The following is a 21,487-nucleotide window of genomic DNA, read 5'->3' as shown; positions in this document are numbered from 1 at the left end:
TCTAGAGGCCCGCTCTCGTGCATGACTAGTTCATCCATCTAGTGGTTTTCGTTGCATTCTGGTACTTGTAGTCTCGAAAATCTTATTATGAAGTCCGAAGCACATGTACCAGATTTAATTAAAAAACATGTAAATGAAGCCCTGCTGACTCGTGGCACAGGGCGCATTCCGAAGGGTGTGGAGCGCGGCCGTCCACTGTTGTAATCTGGGCACATTCATCATTTGCCTCTTTGCCTGGCAAACATGTTAGTGGTGAACCTTAGCATTAAGTGCAACTGGAAATAAAACTAAGGGGCATATTTATACTCTGTTTGCGCCGAATGTGCGTCAAAATTTTTGACGCACATTCGGCGCAAACACTGCCCCATATTTATACTTTGACGTCCGACCCGCGGGCGTCAAAATTCCACCATGGGCGTAATTTTTTAGAAGGGTGAACCAGCCTTGCGTTAATTATATGCAAGGTAGGCGTTCCCTTCTAAAAAATGACTTTTAGGCCTGTGCCCCATATTTATACTGTGACGTCATTTTGATGCACAGGAGGGGGCAGGCCTTAAAAAACGGCGCCCAGCCTGATGAGCGCCGTTTTTTAATGCCTCGGTCAGGGCAGGCGTTAAGAGACCTGTGGGCTCAGAAGGAGCCCAGAGGTGCCCTCCCATGCCCCCAGGGACACCCCCTGCCACCCTTGCCCACCCCAGGAGGACACCAAAGGATGGAGGGACCCATCCCAGGGAAGTTAAGGTAAGTTCAGGTAAGTATATTTTTTCGTTTTTTTTTTTTTTTTGTGGCATAGGGGGGCCTGATTTGTGCCCCCCTACATGCCACTATGCCCAGGGGACATAAGTCCCCTGGGCATGACCATTGGGCAAGGGGGCATGACTCCTGTCTTTGCTAAGACAGGAGTCATTTCAATGGGGGTTGGGCGTCAAAACAAATGGCGCAAATCGGGTTGAGGCCAAAATTTTGCCTCAGACCTGACTTGCCCCATTTTTTGACGCCCAAGCTCCATTTTCCCCTACGCCGCCGCTGCCTGGTGTGAGTCATTTTTTTTTACGCACACCAGTCAGCTGCACCGGCTAACGTAATTGTATAAATAAGGCGCCCGCATGGTGCTTTGGAATGGCGTTAAAATTTTTGACGCACAACTGCGTTGGCGCAGTTGTGCGTCAAAAAGTATAAATATGGCCCTAAATATCTATAGGGACATAACTGTTTGAGGTCTAGATGTACATAAAATGTGCTGCACAACCGTGTCTCCTTTCAGGAAGCTCGTCACCAGCAGCGTGAACCAGTTCCATTCTTTCCTGAGACAGAAGCACAGGCTGGAGCCTCCAGGGCTGAGAGGATCCACCGTCAGCCCCTTTTATTGTGAATATTTGCGTAACCTGTTGTTTCTGTCTGCACTTCCTGGCCGATGGCGAGCTTGTGTGTAGTGAGGCATGTCTGGGTATTGTGTCTAGTTCAATAAGCCTCATCTGGAGCAATGGACCCTGCTTGGAGGCCACAGCTCGAGTAATGCACTTTGCTAGAAGGCCACAGCTGGAGCAATGCGCCCAGCTCTGAAAGCCACATCTGGAGTAATGCACTCCAGCTCTGAAGGCTGCATCTGGAGTAGTGCACCCTCCTAGGAGGTCACCACTAGAGCACTGCGCCGAGCTCTAAAGTCCACAGCTGGAGCACTGTGCCCAGCTCTGAAAGCCACATCTGGAGTAATGCACTCCAGCTCTGAAGGCTGCATCTGGAGTAGTGCACCCTCCTAGGAGGTCACCACTAGAGCACTGCACCGAGCTCTAAAGTCCACAGCTGGAGCACTGCCCCCAGATCTGAAAGTCACATCTAGAGCACAGTGTGACCAGGTTCGAAGGCCACATCTGGAGAACTGCTTCCAGCTCTGAAGGCCACATCTGGAGTAAAGCACCCTACACGGAGGGCACCACTTGACACTGCCTCCAGCTCCAAAGGTCACATCTAGAACACTGTGTTTAGCTCTGAAGGCCACATCGGGTGTAATGCATCTAGCTAGGAGGCCACAGCTGGAAAACTGCTTCCAGCTCTGAAGGCTACACCTAGAGTAGTGCACCCTGCTAGGAGGTTACCGCTAGAGCACTGCATCAAGTTCTGAAGGCCACACCTAGAGCACTGTGTCCAGCTCTGAAGGCTACACCTAGAGCACTGAGTCCAGTTGTGAAGGTCACATCTGGAGTAATGCATCCAGCTCTGAAGGCCACAGCTGGAGCACTGCATCCAGCTCTGAAGGACATATCTAGAGCGCTGCGTCCAGCTGTGAAGGTCACATCGGGAGTAATGAACCCTGCTAGGAGACAACAGCTGGATCACTGCGCCCGGCTCTGAAGGTCATATCTGGAGTAATGAATCCTGCTAGGAGGCCACAGGTGGGGCACTGTGTCCAGCTCTGAAGGCCACAGCTGGAGTAATGCTGTTATAAGGCCACATCTGGGACACTGCTTCCTGTTCTGGAGGTCACTACTGGGGTCTGTGTTTAGTTCTGAAGCTTCCCCTAGATCACTGTGCTCAGATCTGCACCGCGAATGTCCAGAAACATACTTGGACTTTGGAGAGGGTTGAGGCTCACGGAGAGAGGGTTGGTGGGGGAGGCATGCGGCATGGTTCTTGCAATGTTCTGTGAACAGTGAATACTGAATGGCGTAAGAGGACGGGCTAGACACCTGTACAGGTATCACTGATGTATGTGTCGCTGTTTTGTTTCTCCCACCTCCCAACCCGTGTCATTCCCCACTCCCTGTGCGCTCCCTGGCCCCCTTCCTGCCTGCTAACCCCCCTGGGTCTTCTCTCCCACACGGTGGCGACCACAACACCACCAAAGCAGACACCTGGGGCTCTTATCTACCAGACATGAGAAGCAGCTCTCAGCCAGAGAGACCCCTTAAGTCAAGCGCCCCAGAAACAGAGCATCTACCGCCACCCTCCTTCAGAGGCATTACAGCGCAGAACTCGGGGCCTTCTGCAACCCAGCGGCCCGGCTAGCTGCCCTGAGGTCCCATACGTCATCAAGAGGGGCGGGGGCACAGGAGGGCTCTCCAGAGCCAGAAATGATGTGTTGACCACAAACTCTTAAGCGGAGAAGACCTGACTGAGAGCAGCAATGAGCTCCAGGCCTTGGCCAGTTACATCCCCCACTCAGCAATCTCCCCTTCTGGATTCTTTGAATCTAGAAGGTCTAACCAAGTGGGTAAATATAGACCTAAGATCCCTTGAGGGCTTGTGCCAGGGAAAAGAGATGGCATGTAAACTTCCTGGCTGGTGTTCTCAACTTCTGGCAGAGACACAAGGTCTTGAAATAGCATCTCTTCTTTACTGGCAGCCAGTGCAGCGTTTGTACTCTGTGGGAGATGGAGGCGCTTCTGTTTACTCCCAGACTCAGCCTGGCGGCTGTGTGTACAAGCCGCTGCAGTCTGTGAATAAGATGTTTAGGAAGTGCAACTACACGAGCATTACAAGAGAGCACTTTGGACAGAATGAGCACTTGCAGCAAGTCCTTCCTAGAGGCGGGTGGTGTAAAGGGTGAGTACAGCTGATCACAAACACAGGATGGAAGCAGTCATACAGGCACGTGTGACATATCAGTCATTAATCCCTGATTACAAGCGTGAGGCGAGGGAGAGGGCAAGGCCCTAGACTCTCCGGCCACCAGTCGCCAGCCCATGCTGTATCTGGTCCGAACACTATGATTCCAGTCTTATCACAATTTAGGGACTGAGCATTTAGGCCCAACCATCCCGCGACTTCCTGAAGACAAATTCTGAGGATGCAAGCACCTTCAGCCATGTCACCTTCCAGTAAAACAATCAGCTGTGCATCATCCGCATACGTATGAACGGAGGTACCAAAGGACTCAATGAGCGATGCAAGAGACGCAACACACAGGATGAAATCGAGGCAAGAGACGCAACACACAGGATGAAATCGAGGCAAGAGACGCAACACACAGGATGAAATCGAGGCAAGAGACGCAACACACAGGATGAAATCGAGGCAAGAGACGCAACACACAGGATGAAATCGAGGCAAGAGACGCAACACACAGGATGAACAAGGTGGTAGTCAACGCGCAGCCCACATTGGTGTCTAACAAGGGTTTCTTTAACAAAGGAAAGACCATGGCCAATTTCTAATTCTTAGCTTCAATTCCTAAGGCCAGGGAGGGATTACACAAACTTGTCATGGATGGGATGATGAAACCTTCTTTAACTGTTGAACAGAACAAACATCTAAAGGAAACCAGAACGTCATAGAGACCACAATGTTGGAGACCGCTTCTACGGTAACGGAACGAAAGAAGACCAGGCTTCACTAGTGGATGAACTGAGTGCAGAAGGTGGACAACCAGAATTTTGGGGGAATGTTTTCTCCAGGTTTATGACTGTATCTTCAAAGAAGTCGAGCTGCCTGTCGCACCGCTCTTGTGATGGGTGATTGAGTTACCTTCGCCACCAGGCATGCCATGCTCTTGTACAGCTTCAACACCTCCCTTGTCACACTTTTCACATCAAGGATCCTTTGATGGGCATACTCTGCTGTATTCATTTGATTGATTGATAGTATCATTGGAGATTAGCGCTATAAAGAGATTTATCTATTGCAGCGTTGTTTTTCCTCCATTTTCTTTCTAGAACTTTGCAATCCTGTTTCATGGATTTTGACTCCGAATTGAACCATTGAGCAGATGAATGATTTCTTTGAGGTAGTGTTTTGTTTGGGGGGAATGGTGGTATCAAGGAGAGTATATTTGATTAGAGCAAAGGGTATCCAGCATAGAGGCCCATTCTCTGGAGTTAAACACGGCCCAGCGTCTGTGCGTGCCTGTGTGTCTCAGGAAGGTGGGAGTAGTACCATTAGTATCAGAAACATTGAAAGGTAAGAGTCGATGGCCAGCCAGCGTTAACTGACCGGTCCCATTAAAAGTAACGAAAGGGGGGAAGAGATCAGTATTAGTTCCAAAGTATGGCTGGTCTGATGAGTGGGGCCAGTAGGAAGGGTTTCTAAATTCATAGCGTCCTTAAAGTGCTGAAGGCTTTGGGCTTCTTTGTCTAAACTATCGTCCATACGAATATTAAAGGTAGCTAGCAAAATCTTCCATTAACCTTCCTTAAGCAAGAGGCAATAGAGTGAAAGAAAGAAGGAATGAATTCTGATGCAGGGCCAGGTGGTCCTTATAAAACCAAGCATGTAAAAAAAAAAGCTGAGGAGAGGTTGAGACCGTGAAGGCACGAAATTCACCCGCTATGATCAGAGGCATATTAAAAATGGATACCTCTAAAGTTTCTCTAAATATACAGGTGGGACCTTCAGCACGTTGCACATGGCTGTCAACATGCTTTATGCGGTTCTTCTTAGGGTCTGATAATGAGATCTCTAGGACGGAGTCAGTCTTTAACCAGATTCTTGTAATGAACAGGAAATCAAAATTGCAATTGTTACAAATGGGGTTTCTGGTTGGCTAGGGTATGCGCCTAAGCCAGGCAGGAACCACCGCTCTAGTCAGGGCAAGTAAGTTACACACCAAAGATAACCTGTGCTCACCCACTGGAAGCTTGGCACAGAGCAGTCAGTCTTAACCCCATGCCCAGAGGCAATGTGTAAAGCGTTTGCAGAACACAATAAATACACCACAAAAATAGACGCCACACAGGATTATATACAAAGTAGGCTTCTCTATTATTTTTTATATATATATATATATCTATCTCATAAGATCAAACAACACAAATCATAAATACTGAGCGTATTATGTAAAACCTCTTTCTCCTGCTTTGACCAAAGTGTCACACACCATAATTGCAACAAATAATAAAACAGGAGAATCATTGCAGTGTACACCACCTAAAAACATGACCCATCAATTACTCCACAAGCACCCTTGCCACAGTGCATTTGCACACCTCCCCCCTCCCATCAGGTTTACATGGTATCAGGTAGGTAGAGGAGTAGTGGTGCCCCTAGTTTTAGTGATATGGTACTTGTCTCGCAAGCGTAAACACAGAGACACCGGTGTGCATCTTACATATGGGTCAGTAATCCCATTAAAGCCTCTGTGGATGCTTCACCACATCATGCCGCTAGTGCCCTAGTGCCCAAGTGCCCCCCAGGTATTGCCCAAACAAAGAGGGGGGCGCACAATTCGGGGTCCCATGGGAAACCTCGTGAGTCCCCCACTAGTGATTCACAAATGCACGGTGCAGCAGTCAAAAGCAGCGTACCTTCCGGAGGTCACAGAGGCCTCTCCCGACCTGGTGAGGGTGTCCTCCTCTCAAAAGATGAGTTTGGCTGCCCTGGGCAGCTGGGACCAATCTGCTGGCGAGTCTCCCACCCTACACCTAGGGATGGGCCATTGACATGAACTTTGCATGTCCAGTCCACTAGTGGCTACTGGGCAACATGGCGGAAGGCTCCGGTAGGAAAGAGAGAGGTGGCAGGCTGGTCCGGCTGTCAGGGCCCCTCTGAGGGGATTCTTCAAGTGTGGTGGTTGTGGAGTCCAACAGATCAGGATGCTTCACACTTTGCAGGAGAGGGGCCGCGCTGATCCCAGGTCTCCTCTGTGGCCTCTGCAGCAAGGAGGGAATAAAAACGACTCGTTGACTCACACATGCTCTGCCTAAGCAGCACGAGTCCAGAAAAACACAGCAGCAGAAGTGCCCAACCTGTACTACCTGACACCCTAGAGCACTCACAACAGGTGAGAGGAAACAAATTGCTCACTACGCACTGGTGGTGAACTAGAGGTGAATTAAAAAAACTCTCTCCATGTGCTCGGTTCTGAAGCAGCCAAAACCAAAGATCAGCACTTCCCCTGCACTGGGAGAAATTAAAACACTTGCCATGCGCTATTTTCTGGGCCAGTATTTTCAGTCTCAGAATCACACAATAAACCACTCTGGCCCAGAGATTCTGAGGGAGCAGGGCCAGCCAACAGTCCCCTGGAGGACACTAGGTGTAGGACACAAAACAAGCAGACAGGTCAGCACATCAGGGCAGCAAAGGCAGTTCCTCCTGGCAGTTCCACAGCCAAGGAGCAGCTGGCAGCAGGACAACAAGCAGAAAAGCAATGCAGTGAGTCCTTTATGCCACCCAGCAGACAGCAGGCAGTGGGGCAATAACAGAAGAGCAGTCCAGATGAGTCCTTGGTGCAGTTCTGCAGTCCTTCTGACAGAGGTTCAGTCCCAATTCAAAAAGTGTTCTAAACATCATGGGGTCAGAGTCCCTGCACTTATACTCCAGAATGTCTTTGTTAAGGGGTGACGTCAAAGAGAACCTTTCAAGTGTAACACAAACCCTTTCAGTCCAGCCCTGGCTCCAGACATCAATAGGGGGTAAATCAGCCCATTGTGTGAGGCAGGAGCACAGCCTATGCAAATGTAAGTGTGTCCCGCCTCCCCCTAGCCCAGCCCAGGAAGACTATCCGTATGCAGATGCACCCAGCCCCTCCTGTGTAATGGCTGACTGGAAAGTATGCTCCGAGTGTAGCTGTCACTCTGCCCCAGACATGGATTGGAGTCAGGCTGCAAAGCACGTAGAGTTATAAGCACAGATAAATGCCCACTTTCGAAAAGTGGCATTTCTAAAACAATAACGTAAAATTCAACTACACCAGTAAGCAGGATTTATCACTACCATTCCAAACATACTGAACATGCCCAAGCTACTTCTTCCAGATCAGAAATTACCACTTTGACATATATAAGGGAATTCCCAATGCTAACCTAGGAGAGGAGCAGCCCTTACAGTAGTGAAACATGAAATAAGCTGTTTGTCACTACTAGGACATGCAAAACATAAAAGTACATGTCCTTTTTTTTTTTTTTTACATACACAGCACCCTGCCCACAGGGCTATCTAGGGCCTACTGTAGGGGTGACTTAGGTGTACTGTAGGAAGTTGGCTCTGTATATACTATTTCAAAGTAAGAAATAGTGTGCACAGAGTCCAAGGGTTCCCCTTAGAGGTAACATAGTGGCAAAAAGAGATAATTCTAATGCTCTATTTTGTGGTAGTGTGGCTGAGCAGTAGGCTTATCATAGTGTAATGTTAAGCATTTGTTGTACACACACAGGCAATAAATGAGGAACACACACTCAAAGACTGATTCCAGGCCAATAGGTTTTTATATAGAAAAATATATTTTCTTAGTTTATTTTAAGAACCACAGGTTCAAGATTTACAAGTAATACTTCAAATGAAAGGTATTTCACGCAGGTATTCTAGGAACTTTGAATAATCACAATAGCATGTACAGTTTTGACGAAAATGGCAATAAGCTATTTTAAAAGTAGACAGTGCAAAAATCAACAGTTCCTGGGGGAGGTAAGTAAATGTTAAGTTCACAGGTAAGTAAAACACTTACAGGGTTCAAAGTTGGGTCCAAGGTAGCCCACCGTTGGGGGTTCAAGGCAACCCCAAAGTTACCACACCAGCAGCTCAGAGCCGGTCAGTTGCAGAGGTCAAAATGGTGCCCAAAACACATAGGCTTCAATGGAAATAGGGGTGCCCCGGTTCCAGTCTGCCAGCAGGTAAGTACCCGCGTCTTCAGAGGGCAGACCAGAGGGGTTTTGTAGGGCACCGGGGGGGACACAAGCAGGCATAGAAAGTACACCCTCAGCGGCACAGGGGCGGCCGGGTGCAGAGTGCAAACGTCGGGTTTCTAGTAGGAATCAATGGGGAGACCCGGGGGTCTCTTCAATGATGCAGGCAGGCACGGGGGGGCTGCTTGGGGTAGCCACCACCTGGGCTAGGTAGAGGGTCACCTGGGGGTCGTTCCTGCACTGGAGTTCGGTTCCTTCAGATCTTGGGGGCTGCGGTGCAGTGCTGGTTCCAGGCGTCGGGTTCCTTGAAGCAGGCAGACGCGGTCAGGGTGAGCCTCTGGATTTCCTCTGCAGGCGTCGCTGTGGGGGCTCAGGGGGGTCAACTCTGGCTACTCACGGGCTCGCAGTCACTGGGGAGTCCTCCCTGTAGTGTTAGTTTTCCGCAGGTCGAGCCGGGGGCGTCGGGTGCAGAGTGGAAAGTCTCACGCTTCCGGCGGGAAACGTGTGGTCTTTAAAAGTTGCTTCTTTGTTGCAAAGAGTTGCAGTTTCTTGAACAGGGCCACTGTTCTCTGGAGTTTCTTGGTCCTTTAGATGCAGGGTATTCCTCTGAGGCTTCAGAGGTCGCTGGACCCTGTTGGATGTGTCGCTGTTGCAGTTTTCTTCGAAGTAGGGAGACAGGCCGGTGGGGCTGGGGCGAAATCAGTTGTCGTCTCCTTCTTCACTGCAGGGCTTCAGGTCAGCAGTCCTTCTTCTTCTTTAGGTTGCAGGAATCTATCTTCCTCGGTTCTGGGAGCCCCTAAATACTGAATTTAGGGGTGTGTTTAGGTCTGGGAGGGCAGTAGCCAATGGCTACTGTCCTTGAGGGTGGCTACACCCTCTTTGTGCCTCCTCCCTGTGGGGAGGGGGGCACATCCCTAATCCTATTGTGGGAATCCTCCTTCTACAAGATGGAGGATTTCTAAAAGTAAGAGTCACCTCAGCTCAGGACACCTTAGGGGCTGTCCTGACTGGGGGGGTGACTCCTCCATGTTTTCCTCATTATCTCCTCCAGCCTTGCTGCCAAAAGTGGGGGCAGTGGCCGGAGGGGCGGGCATCTCCACTAGCTGAGATGCCCTGTGGCGCTGTAACAAAGGGGGTGAGCCTTTGAGGCTCACTGCCAGGTATTACAGTTCCTGCAGGGGGAGGTGAGAAGCACCTCCACCCAGTAAAGGCTTTGTTCCTGACCACAGAGTGACAAAGGCACTCTCCCCATGTGGCCAGCAACATGTCTGGTGTGTGGCAAGCTGCCAAAACTAGTCATCCCACACTGGAAGTCGGGTATGTTTTCAGGGGGCATCTCTAAGATGCCCTCTGGGTGTATTTTTACAATAAAGTGCACACTGGCATCAGTGTGCATTTATTGTGCTGAAAAGTTTGATACCAAACTTCCCAGTTTTCAGTGTAGCCATTATGGTGCTGTGGAGTTCGTGTTTGACAGACTCCCAGACCATATACTCTTATTGCTACCCTGCACTTACAATGTCTAAGGTTTTGCTTAGACACTGTAGGGGCATAGTGCTCATGCACATATGCCCTCATCTGTGGTATAGTGCACCCTGCCTTAGGGCTGTAAGGCCTGCTAGAGGGGTGACTTACCTATGCCACAGGCAGTGTGAGGTTGGCATGGCACCCTGAGGGGAGTGCCATGTCGACTTAGTAATTTTCTCCCCACCAGCACACACAAGCTGGCAAGCAGTGTGTATGTGCTGAGTGAGGGGTCCCTAGGCTGGCATAAGACATGCTGCAGCCCTTAGAGACCTTCCCTGGCATCAGGGCCCTTGGTACCAGGGGTACCAGTTACAAGGGACTTACCTGGGTGCCAGGGTTGTGCCAATCGTGGAGACAAAGGTACAGTTTAGGGAAAGAACACTGGTGCTGGGGCCTGGTTAGCAGGGTCCCAGCACACTTTCAAATCATAACTTGGCATCAGCAAAGGCAAAAAGTCAGGGGGTAACCATGCCAAGGAGGCATTTCCTTACATGTACTAAAAGGGGAGTTTAGGCCTTGACAAGTAGTTTCAATTACCATGTCAGTGTGGCAGTAAGCTGCACACGCAGGCACTGAAGTGGCAGGTTTAAGACAAGTTTGAAAGGCTACTTCTATGGGTGGTGCAATCAGTGCTGCAGGCCCACTAGTAGCATTTAATGTACGTGCCCTGGGTATATGGTACCACTTTACAAGGCACTTAAAAGTAAATTAAATAGACCAAGCAGGTGTAAGACAATCATACCAAGTTTTAGGGGAGAGAACATGTGCACTTTGGCACTGATTAGCAGTGGTAAAGTACTCAGAGTCCTAAAGCCAACAAAAAGGTTGTCAGAAAAATAGGAGAAGAAAGGCAAAAAGTTTGGGGATAACCCTGCAGAAAGGGCCATTTCCAACAGAAACCCTTTATAAAGTTATTAATTTCAAAGTGGTGCCTAACAATAGACCGAGCATTTGAGAGCATAATTAAGTCTTTTCATTGGGTCCGAGAAAGAACACATAGGAGATCTAGGGGCGCATAATATCTCTGTATATTTAAGAGCCTGATCTAGTTAAATGAAGGTTATTCAGGGAAGGATTAGTATGGTCAAGGTGGGGCATAAGGCAAGCAGGAGCTTAGCAAGAAGATGGAAAGGAATCCCTACTAATCTGTGCTGGAAAACTGGCAGGGTCCTTGCCCCTGGGTCCATCCAGACATGGACCTGCTCAGACTGGCTTGCCATTGTTGCGCCCACTGCATGTGTCCTCTGTGCCCCTGTTTTTATTCCCATTGGTGGCTGGATGACTAGACCACAGTGGGATCAAAGCTTTCCATCCACTCCCCCAAGATGGCTGCCCCGCTGCCTGTAACCCTCAAACAAGGCTCTGGAAAAGAATCCTGACCAGACTTCTAAAGTGCTGTAAGTGCAAGGTGCTGAACAGTTACAGCGCAGAGAAAGTCAGATAAGTATAAAAAGCCCACGAAGCAGTAAAAAGCAAAGCAATATCAAGATTACACCCAAACTCATGTGCAGTTCCCTCTCAAACAAGGCTCTGAAATGGAAAATGAAACTAAAACCAGAGAAACTGTTATTAGCAGGGTCTGACCTAAATAGCCTTGTCCATCTAAATAGCAAATAATAAAAGGGACAGGACTGGTAGATACCTCCTAATTACCAGGAAAAGGCTAATTGAATGAGTGACATTTCTGCACATTTCTCTAATCCTGGAAGAGCACTTCTCTGTATCGCCCTATCCCTACGTCAGTTCATCTCTCTCTACGCCTAATGTCTCTTTCTAAAATGCAACCCTTTCACGCTACCTTTTTATTCGTCTCACTGTTCTCTTTACCTTGCCTACTATAAGGCACCTCACTTCTCTCAGTTCTTGTTTAGCATTCATCTCGACCTTACCACTCTTGCCTCGCATCTCCCTTTACTTCTTTCTTTACCTCGTTTTCTACTTGTCTGTCTTTACCTCTAGTACCTCTCACTAGCTTCCCTTCCCCCGCCTCTAGTTCTCTACCTCACTCTAAAACTTTATATATCTCTGCTTCTCTTTCTCTGCCTACCTCCTCCTTTCTAAATCTGTGTACTTTTCTCCAAATGCCACACCTTTCTCTCTTTACTTTGCAGTTCACCCTGCCTCACGTGTAGCTCTGCCTCACCTGTAGCCCTGCCTCGCCTGTAGCCCTGCCTCACCTGTAGCCCTGCCTCGCCTGTAGCCCTGCCTCGCCTGTAGCCCTGCCTCGCCTGTAGCCCTGCCTCGCCTGTAGCCCTGCCTCGCCTGTAGCCCTGCCTCACCTGTAGCTCCGCCTCCCGTTCCATGTCCAGGTTTCAGGTGATAATTCCCCTGTCTCCTCTATAAGAGAATAGGTAAATGAGTATAGAGCAGACCGACAACCTCGAAGGAGTAAATGAGGTGAGGGATGAAAGAGAGAAAACACGGCTGCTGAGAACCCTCGCCTTGATCACGGCTGCGGGGAGGAGGCTCGTGCTGCCAGATCAAACTGTGCTGAAATGCTGAGCTCGAGGAGTCCGGGTCCACCTTTATACGCGGTGGGATGTTTGTTGTGATGTGTGTGTACATATATATTCTCCATTTCCATTGTATACAACTCTGCGTAATCTAGTGACCTCAGTACATCATTCTGAGCCCCCCCGAAACCTGGTCCGCACTAAATAAAACTATAAGTAGTGTAGATGGTGCTCGTTTTCCATGTTCTCGTTTGCGGCGACCTGGAGAACAAAGGAAGAAACCAAATAACAAATGCGACCATTTGCCTCTGCTCTTGATATCACAGATTCATAACTGTAACTGCTCATTTCATAGTCTCAACCCTACGAACCCTCACATTAAATATTAAGCATCTCAGCAAAAACAAAAGAACCTACAGTTTGAACTTGTAGTAACCACTATGACCGCTAGATGTCAGCAAATCTCGATATTCACAAGAATGCTTCGGTTCTATTTGGAAACCCACCCTTCTGATTTTCACAGAGCCACGCGGCGCTCTGTCCGAATAATTCTCTCTTTTCCCTCTCTGTGTTCAGCTTCTCCTGAAATCTCTCGCTTTCAAGCGATAACGATTTCCATCGCCTTTCAAACTGTTCAAATTCATCGACTCTCGCTTTAGTTTGCTTTAAGTTTAACTTTTAACTTTGGCCCTTTTAAGTAAATACAGTTCAACCACCTACGTGGGTGCGTATTCGTCATTTCTGATGAGAAAAACAATCGTATGACCGCGGCCTCACCACAGCAGGGGCGGCAATCAGGCCTCACTGTGCGTCAGTGCACTGATGGCTCGTGCACTAGGAAGGGGGAGGTGGGGAGGCACAGTCTCAGGCGGTGTTCACAGGGACTCGGGGTTACCTGTACATCAGGGGAGTACAGGGGTGCGGGGTGTTCACAAGGACTCGGAGTTACGGGGCGGGGGGTTCACTGGTACTCAGGGTTACCTGTACATCAGTGCATTGAATGTTTATGCCCTTCTGGGGGCGAGGGGGTTCGGCACAGTGGCATGAGGGGCTTCCAGGGTTATCTGAACGTCAGGGCAAGGGGTTGGGGGGACGTTCAGAGGGACTCGGGGTTACCTGTGCATCAGTGCATTGAATGTTTATGCCCTTCTCGGCTGGGGGGGTCACAGTGGCATGAGGGGCTTCCAGGCTTACCTGCACGCCAGGGCAGTACGAGGGGGTGGGGGGGCCTTCAGAGGGACTCGGGGTTACCTGTACCTCAGTGCATTGAGGGTTCATTCCCTCTGGGGTGGTGAGCCACAGTGGCATGAGGGGCTTCCAGGGGTACCTGCACGTCAGGGCAGTACGGGGGGACGTTCAGAGGGACTCAGGGTTACCTGTGCATCAGGGCATTGATGGTTCATGCCCTCTGGGATGGTGGGTCACAGTGGCATGAGTGACTTCCAGGGTTACCTGCACGTCAGGGTAGTACGAGGGGTGAAGGTGGGGCGTTCAGAGGGACTCGGGGTTACCTGTGCATCAGGGCATTGATGGTTCATGCCCTCTGGGGTGGTGGGTCACAGTGGCATGAGGGTCTTTTAGGGTTACCTGTACCTCAGTGCAGTGATAGTTCTTGTCCTGCGGGGAGGGCACAGTGGCCTGGGGGGCTCCCAGTGCATCAGTACTGATTATTTCACACTACACGCGAGATACTTTCACAGCCATTATTAAAAAATAACAAAACCTACTTTCCAAAATGTACCTCTAGGTTTCAAATCATTACTGTTAAAATCTATTTAAACACACAATGTGCTGATTAAATTGTGCTTTCAAGTTTGTATTTTAAAGGGGGAACAAAAAGCAACCCCAACAGCCATGGATCACAAAATGGCAACACACCTATAAAGCCACTCCTGTTGGTATTTCTGTATTAAGAGGAGACCATGGCTGGTACAGGCAGCAGGAGGGGTGACTGAGGCCTACTGAGTGCACACATGTGGGTCGATACCACAGAAATAGCATAAGCCCTGGAGCCAAGTGTAATTGTGCATTGTAAAATCTATGTGGCTCACGGTTTACAAATCACTAAAGTTTGGTGTGGAGGAAGTACTCTTTGTTAAGCAAGGTAAAGGCTGAGCGTACCTGATGGATGCAGAGTTATGTTTGAAAGTAGGTTGTGGTTTAAAGCTTGTTCTAAACAGATCTGTGAAAAAGGCCAAAACTGCGGGGGACACTGCATCAACCACCAGTCAATATTCTAGGCACATGTCCATGCTAAATAGTTGTAATGCAGTGGTATAAACACGTTCTTCAACCCCTGCATGTTTGTTTCCAGAACTTCCCTAAATATTATGTGGCACTGCAGATTCCTAATAATGTAGAATGTCGGGGTGTCCCGCTTAGAGGTGCTTTATCTCATACTGGTTTTGTAAGCATGGCCCTAGCGTTGTACGCCATTCCGCCCGTCTCAGGAATGTATGAAATGTGTCTCCTGAGCTACGGAGATCTGTCCACAGGGGACAGAGGGTGTCTTTGCTGTGGCCAATGTAAAGCCGTTAACCTCGTGGCTTACAATTGTGGGCCATGTGAAGTGCTAAAAAGAATCTAATTAAGGTGAATAAAACATTGTCCACAGGTTAAGTGTGTTGAATTACGTCAAGTTTACAAACCCTATAGGACGGTGTCGCAATGATTGTATGTTGTCATCCGTCATGTCATAAATGATGTAATTCAACTTGCCATGAGTGTTGTAGTGTGTGAGGTTTCAAGCCGTTCCTTGCAGGGGCACAAGTTATAGTTAGCTCAATAAACTATTACTGGTGAATTTCAGAGTTAAAAAAAAAAAAAAAATTAGTAACTATACCTCGCGCCCCCGCCATGCTTTTTTTTTGTTAAAGGTTTTACTGCAAATATTACATTGACAATATCAATGATGTTATCAAAGGTGTCATCAGTGCCATAATTTGTGGGCTAATTAGCAGTGAGTGGCGAGGATGTAAGGCGTAGTTACTTTACAGCATGAGTTATAGTTACGTGAGATAACTATAACAGGTGAATGTCTATGGTTTTGTACGTTTAAATGTGAGACTAACTATAACATCCCTGTAACCTTTAGTTTTTTAAGTGAATTCCTATGTTTTAAAATTGTATTTCCTAACTACAACATCCCTGTAACCTTTGTTTTTTTTTCAGTGAATTTCCTTTTTTTTTTTTTTTTTTAATTTTTTTTTTACGTAAAGTAATTTTCATTACTGTACGTTAATCCAAGCACCGCTGCGCACAGTCTTTGGCCGTGCCCTGCGGTCAACCCCATATAACTACCCAACCCCACACTGCACACAGCATTTGGCCATGCGCAGCAGGCGTTGGCTGCAGGTGAGCATGGCCCCCCTCCCCGGGCCCACCTTGGCCCGATGACCCCATCCCATGGTGCCTGGTCTTCAATAAATGGAGGAGGGTGGCCACGCGGCACCGGCTGATTTCTGCCTCAGTGAACCCATCCCCTGGGGCCCGGCCTTCTAAAATATATTTTTAGGTAGGGGGCACACGGCCCCCCTCCCTTGGCCAATTTAGGCATTAATATATTTATTTTTTTGAGAGGGCATGCAGCCCCTCCCCCGCCTTTCCCCCCCCCCCCCAGGCCAATTTCAACCCCGTAGTCCGGCCTTAATATACTTTTGTTTTTTTTTGGGAGGAGGGTGGCACTGTCCCACTCCCTCAGCCTTTCTCAGGGTCCATCCCCCACGGTCCTGCCATGTCACCTGGATGCTCCCTAAGGCACCTAGTCACTACCATGAGGGACCGCGGGGGAACCTGTAGGCCCCCGCCGTCCCAACTGGCTCCCTTCTTCCTGAGGGAGCCAGTATTGCTGTCACAGAGGGGGAGTTGCTAAAAATCTATCTCCCTCTCTGTGAGAGCAATAGTTTGCTCTGTTCCCCTGCCTGCATTTCTGCAGACAGGGAAACAGAGGAAACCTCTGCTCCCAGCAAGTGAGAACTGTTTGACAGATGTTACTTGCTGGAAATGGAGTGTTTCCTCTGACTTGGTAGGAGCTGTCAACGATCCAGCCAAGTCATAGCAAACAGCTATGTCCAGGGGGTTGGCCCCCTGGTCATAACAGGAGCCAGCCCTGGGAGGTGGCGGTCCCCAGGGCCATCATTGGGTCCATGAGGGGGGCCACTTCCCCCCCCCTCCATCTTAAATAGCCCCAGGGGAGGTGGTGGTCCCTGGGGTGGGGGACCATAACAGACCCCCTTCATTATTTAGATTGTGCCCCAGGTGGCCCCAGGGCTGCGGGGAGGGGACAGACAGCCCCTGCATTTGTTGACAATTTGTGCCCCAGGAGGTGGTGATCCCTGGGGCTGCAGCGGGGCTGGGCACCCCTCCCTGCATTTGTTGACAATTTGTGCCCTGGTAAGGTGGCGGCCCCCCCCAATTCAAAATTTGAATGCCCCCGGGACTTGGCCCACCCAGGGGCTTCTCTAAAACAAGCGCAGGAGCCTGCGCTTGTTTTTTTTATTTATTTAATTTTCGGCGAATCTTTTTGTTCCAAAATGACTGCCAACACTTCCTTGTTGAAGTGTTGGCAGCCAATCAGATCTCCGCTCGAAATCGGGAGGGTTCACTGAGCCTCTGCTTCCCTATGCACATTTGTTTTTTCTTTAATTTCTCAAAATCCACGAAGGGGTTTTACACCAAATAACAACATGGACGTTTTCTGGACCAAGCACTGCCTTTCCGCTAAATTGGATGTAATTCCGTCTAGTGGTTTGGGCAATGTTCCTGTTCAAAATCTCTATGGAAAGATGCATGGGGAAAATGGGGGGGAAAAGCGTTTTGGGGTCCCCATTTTTCTCAGCCCCCACTTGACGGATCACCCTGAAACTTTCCAGACAGACTCTGAAGTGAGCATCATATTTTTGGGGAAAATGTTGTGAAGATTCCTCAAACAGCGACAAAGTTATCAGAAAAACAATGCTTTTTCTATTGAAACTAAGTCCTAACTAGAACTACCTAGTGGCGGCCGCCTCTAAATGATACATATAATTGAAAAATAAATGTGTACATTACGTAGTGGCAGTCACCACTTTGTAGTTATATTAAGGACCAGGTTTCCATAGAAAATTGATTTTTTTGATGTGCTTATAACTTTCACATTTTGAAGAATATTAATTAAATCTTTTTTTTTTTTTTTTTTTTGTCTCACCCACCTCAGCTTCTTCCTGGAAAGTTTGGGGGTGGGAGTTCAAGAGAAAGGGGAGGGCCCACAACACACTAGTGCAATTTATTATAGACAAATTAGACACAGCTACAGCCAAAAGAGCTGAACAGAATTAAAACAATTTGGTGTCAATCCATTCAGTAGTTTTTGAGAAGCTAAGGTTCAAATTGTATGCATATATTGTGGAGGATACACCGACGTGACAGATCTAAAAGTAAGATCTGATTGGCTACCACTACAACAAACGATGTAGGGGCAGCCATTTTAGGATTCCGGGGACTTAGTAGGCTGTCCACAAAACAAATATAGATATATATCGGGGGCAGGATAGGGATACCCCTTGGGCCAAAAAGGTATTTTTTTTGTTATCGGAACACAGCTGCTGATCCGTACAAAAGCGAGCTCCCGCCATCAGGAATTTCAAGCCCCTCAGGGTGTGCCAGGGCTCTGGGGGTGGTCATATTGAAGAAGAAGGGTGGTGTACAAGGGGGCCATCTCCCCAAGCCAGTTTTGGCCCGGGAACCACATCCACCAGAGCCCAGTGACATTTACTGGAGGAGGGGGCATGGATGCCCACTCCTCAAGCTATAGTGTGGCCCTGGGGACCCTATCCCCACTGGACCCTTTGAACACAGTGTCTTGCAAACTCCAGACTCCTGGGACTCTATTGTTCCCTGCCTGCTGGAGCACGGACAGGGAATAATCAGTTGCCTCTGCCAGGGGGAGCAGAAAAGTAAAATTGTCTTACACCTAATTGGCACATTTAATTTACTTGTACGTCATAGTATATGGTACAACATGTCCCCAAGGCCTTTAAATGTAATTGCTACTTGTGGGACTGCAGCACTCATTGTGCTACCCACTACAGTAGCCTCTTAAAACATGTCTCAGGCCGGCCACTGCAGCCTGTAGTGCAGATTTAATCTGGCATTTCAGTCTGGCAAAAAAACAACTTTTTGTCAGGTCTAAATCTTAATTTGTAATACATATGTCACCCCTCATGTAGTTCCCTAATAGCTGTAATTTAGAATTGTATTTAATGGAAAAGTCGGATGTTAAATCACAATTCTGAAAATGACACTTTTAGAATGTTTGCATTTTCCTGCCCTAACCATTTTTGTGAACATGTCCTGGGACCAGTACTTAATTTGTAAATAAAAACGTGCCGGTGCCCAAGACTCCTCTGAAAGACGCGGGTGCTGCAATTAAATGTGCAAACACAGAGCATCGAGGCAGCATAATCCTAAAGCCTTCTTGGGCCTCTTTAATCCATTCATAGCCACTCCCTGCTTCTTCAGCTCACTCTTGCAGCTTACTGCTTTCTCCCTTTCTGACATTTTTTGTTTTTTCTTTTCCTCCGCCTTTCCCATGTCTTTTGCTTGCAGTAAATGCCTGATGCAGAAAACTAAGTGTTGGCCCTCATAAGTACCAGTGCCCTGCACCGGAAACCAACAGTGCAAATTAAGCACTGCTTGGGGCACATAACTGTGAATGGCTCGGCTGTTGGGGTTTGTGTATTCCTGCCAGACAGTGAGACAAGGGGGACTGGGTGTAAGCAAGATGGGCCATCCTGCCTGGATTGCTGGGGGCAGAGGTGTTCCCTGCCCCACTTACATTTCAAACAGCTGCCTCCAGCACACACACAAAAGAACCTGACTCTAGGCTTTTGTCACCCCAGATGTCGTGGAGCCTTGACAGGGGAAGGGAAGAACTTTCCAGAACCAAATGTAGCGGTAGCCTAAGGGATTCCTCTTTTTCAAAGGCTGGCACTAGGCATACATTTTGGACCCTCAGAGCAGTTCTTCAGTACACTCCTGGACCTGTGAACATTACAGAGGAAGGACTGCCTTGTAACCCGGAGGACTGCTGTCCTACTTGAGGCCTGTCCTGCTCTGTGAGAAGGAAGGCTGCCCATGCGTCTTTCCTGCCAGGCTACCTGAGTAACTCCAAGGGTCATTTGGCTGACTGTGTCTGAACTTGAGGGTCACAATGTGCTCCAGAGGCCTACCTGCCACTGCACAGCTGACCTTCTGCAGTGGACCTGCCTGGACCTGCAACTGGTCCTGCCTGAACCCAGGGGGCCTCTTCTGGAGTCTGTCCACGAGCCCCAAGAGGTGCCTCCTCCGGTCCTGGGCCCTTGGTTGCATCAGAGAGAACTTCTCTTTGCCTAACGGAAGGTTCCTTCAAATCTGACGCAAAGCGATGCACAGCCTTGCTGCACAGCTGAAAGCTTCTTTGGAACAGACGCTGAGCGATGCAAAGTCTTGCCGCACAGCTGAAAGATTTTGTCTGAGCCAATGCTGAGTGACGCAAAGCCTCACCACACAGCTGAAAACTTCAGCGGAATAGACGCCGAGCGAAGCAAAGCCCCACCCCACAGCTGAAAACTTAATTGAATCTGACACCAAGCAGTCGAAGCCTTGCAAAGCAATGCCATGCAACCCTCACACTAAGGACATAAGGAACAAACCTCAGCAGGCCAAACTTGGTCCTGTGTCCAGCCAGTGCTCCATTGTGGCCAGTCTGAACTTGTGACTTTGTCCTGGTCCAGCGTGACTAGATAATTCCAGTTAGTGCTTTGTGCTTTTAGGTGCTATATGTACCTACAATTTTGAATACCTCTAGTTTGCCTGATTGGATTTTTGTTGTTCTGGTGTAATTTTATTTATTAAAATCTATTTTTTTCTGAATTGGTGTGGGATTTGTCTTTTACTTTATTACTGTTTTGTGTGCTGCATAAATTCTTCACACTTTGCTTCTAAGTGAAGCCTGACTGCTTTGTGCCAAGCTATCAGCAGGTCAAGCTCAGGTTAATTTAGTGACTTTGGTGGTTTACCCTGACAAAGATACTGGTTGTTGCTTGAGTAGGGTTTCCACCCTGCTTGATCAATAACCCCATTTCTCACAATATACTTAAATGCAGTGGCAATATTCGGTTTAAGGAAAGTTATGGTTATGAACAAAAATCTCTTTAAAAACTGCATTTTGGCACTTACAATAACCAGTGCTTCCATAACGACCCCAAACTTCTCTGCTCATCCAATTCAGACACACTATGTGCCAAGTGCCTCCACCCGCAGTACTTGTCAGCTAAAGATTACAGCTGTGCCCCATGGCACTGCCCAGATTGCTTATGGGTTAGGAGTCTGCTTGGTAGCCACCGAGCACAGGGCTTAGCCTTATTCCCATCAAATTTCAGATGTTCCAGCCTGCCAGCAGGGTTGTTTCAAGGTGAAGGGGTGCACAGGGGAGTCTGAGTGCCCAAGCATATTCTGATGAGTCCCAGCTGTCTGCAGGTAGGCTTGCAGGGAGGTAAGATTATGTCACAGTAATTACACACCACAAGCTCCATGTCCAGTTGCATGTGTTTCTTTTTTTAATGCACTTGAATAATGCAATTATACCTTCATAGCGAGCTCGACCATTTATATTGTCTCTTGATGCTGATAGCAGCTGCTGGTTATAGCCGAAGGTAATGATACTCATCCTTTCAGCCATTGTCCATGATGATTCAAACTGAGACCTACAGGTCACCCACAAATCACCAGCGTAGATGCTCTGGTCCATTCATCTCTCTTACCCGCTTGCTCTGTACAAGTGTGAAACAAGTTAACTTAGTAATTGGCACCGTGCAATAACTATATTCACCCCTGGTGACCTACGAGCTAAAGTTCTATAACCCAGGAAAGAAACCATGAGGGGTTCAAAGGGAAGCAAGCCTTACACACCATGCAAAACTTCAAGCGGCA

The 21,487-nt window shown here is 48.5% G+C and overlaps 1 protein-coding gene across 2 annotated transcripts in view; it reads left to right on the top strand.

Annotated features, from left to right (window-relative positions):
- Positions 1–21,487, top strand: part of LOC138282929 (alanine aminotransferase 2) — a 305,965-nt gene that overhangs the window by 70,093 nt on the left and 214,385 nt on the right. The window lies entirely within an intron of this gene.

Source organism: Pleurodeles waltl, chromosome 2_2, assembly GCF_031143425.1.
Source record: "Pleurodeles waltl isolate 20211129_DDA chromosome 2_2, aPleWal1.hap1.20221129, whole genome shotgun sequence".
NCBI classification, from domain to species: Eukaryota; Metazoa; Chordata; class Amphibia; order Caudata; family Salamandridae; genus Pleurodeles; species Pleurodeles waltl.
This window is presented reverse-complemented; position numbering and strand designations above follow the sequence as displayed.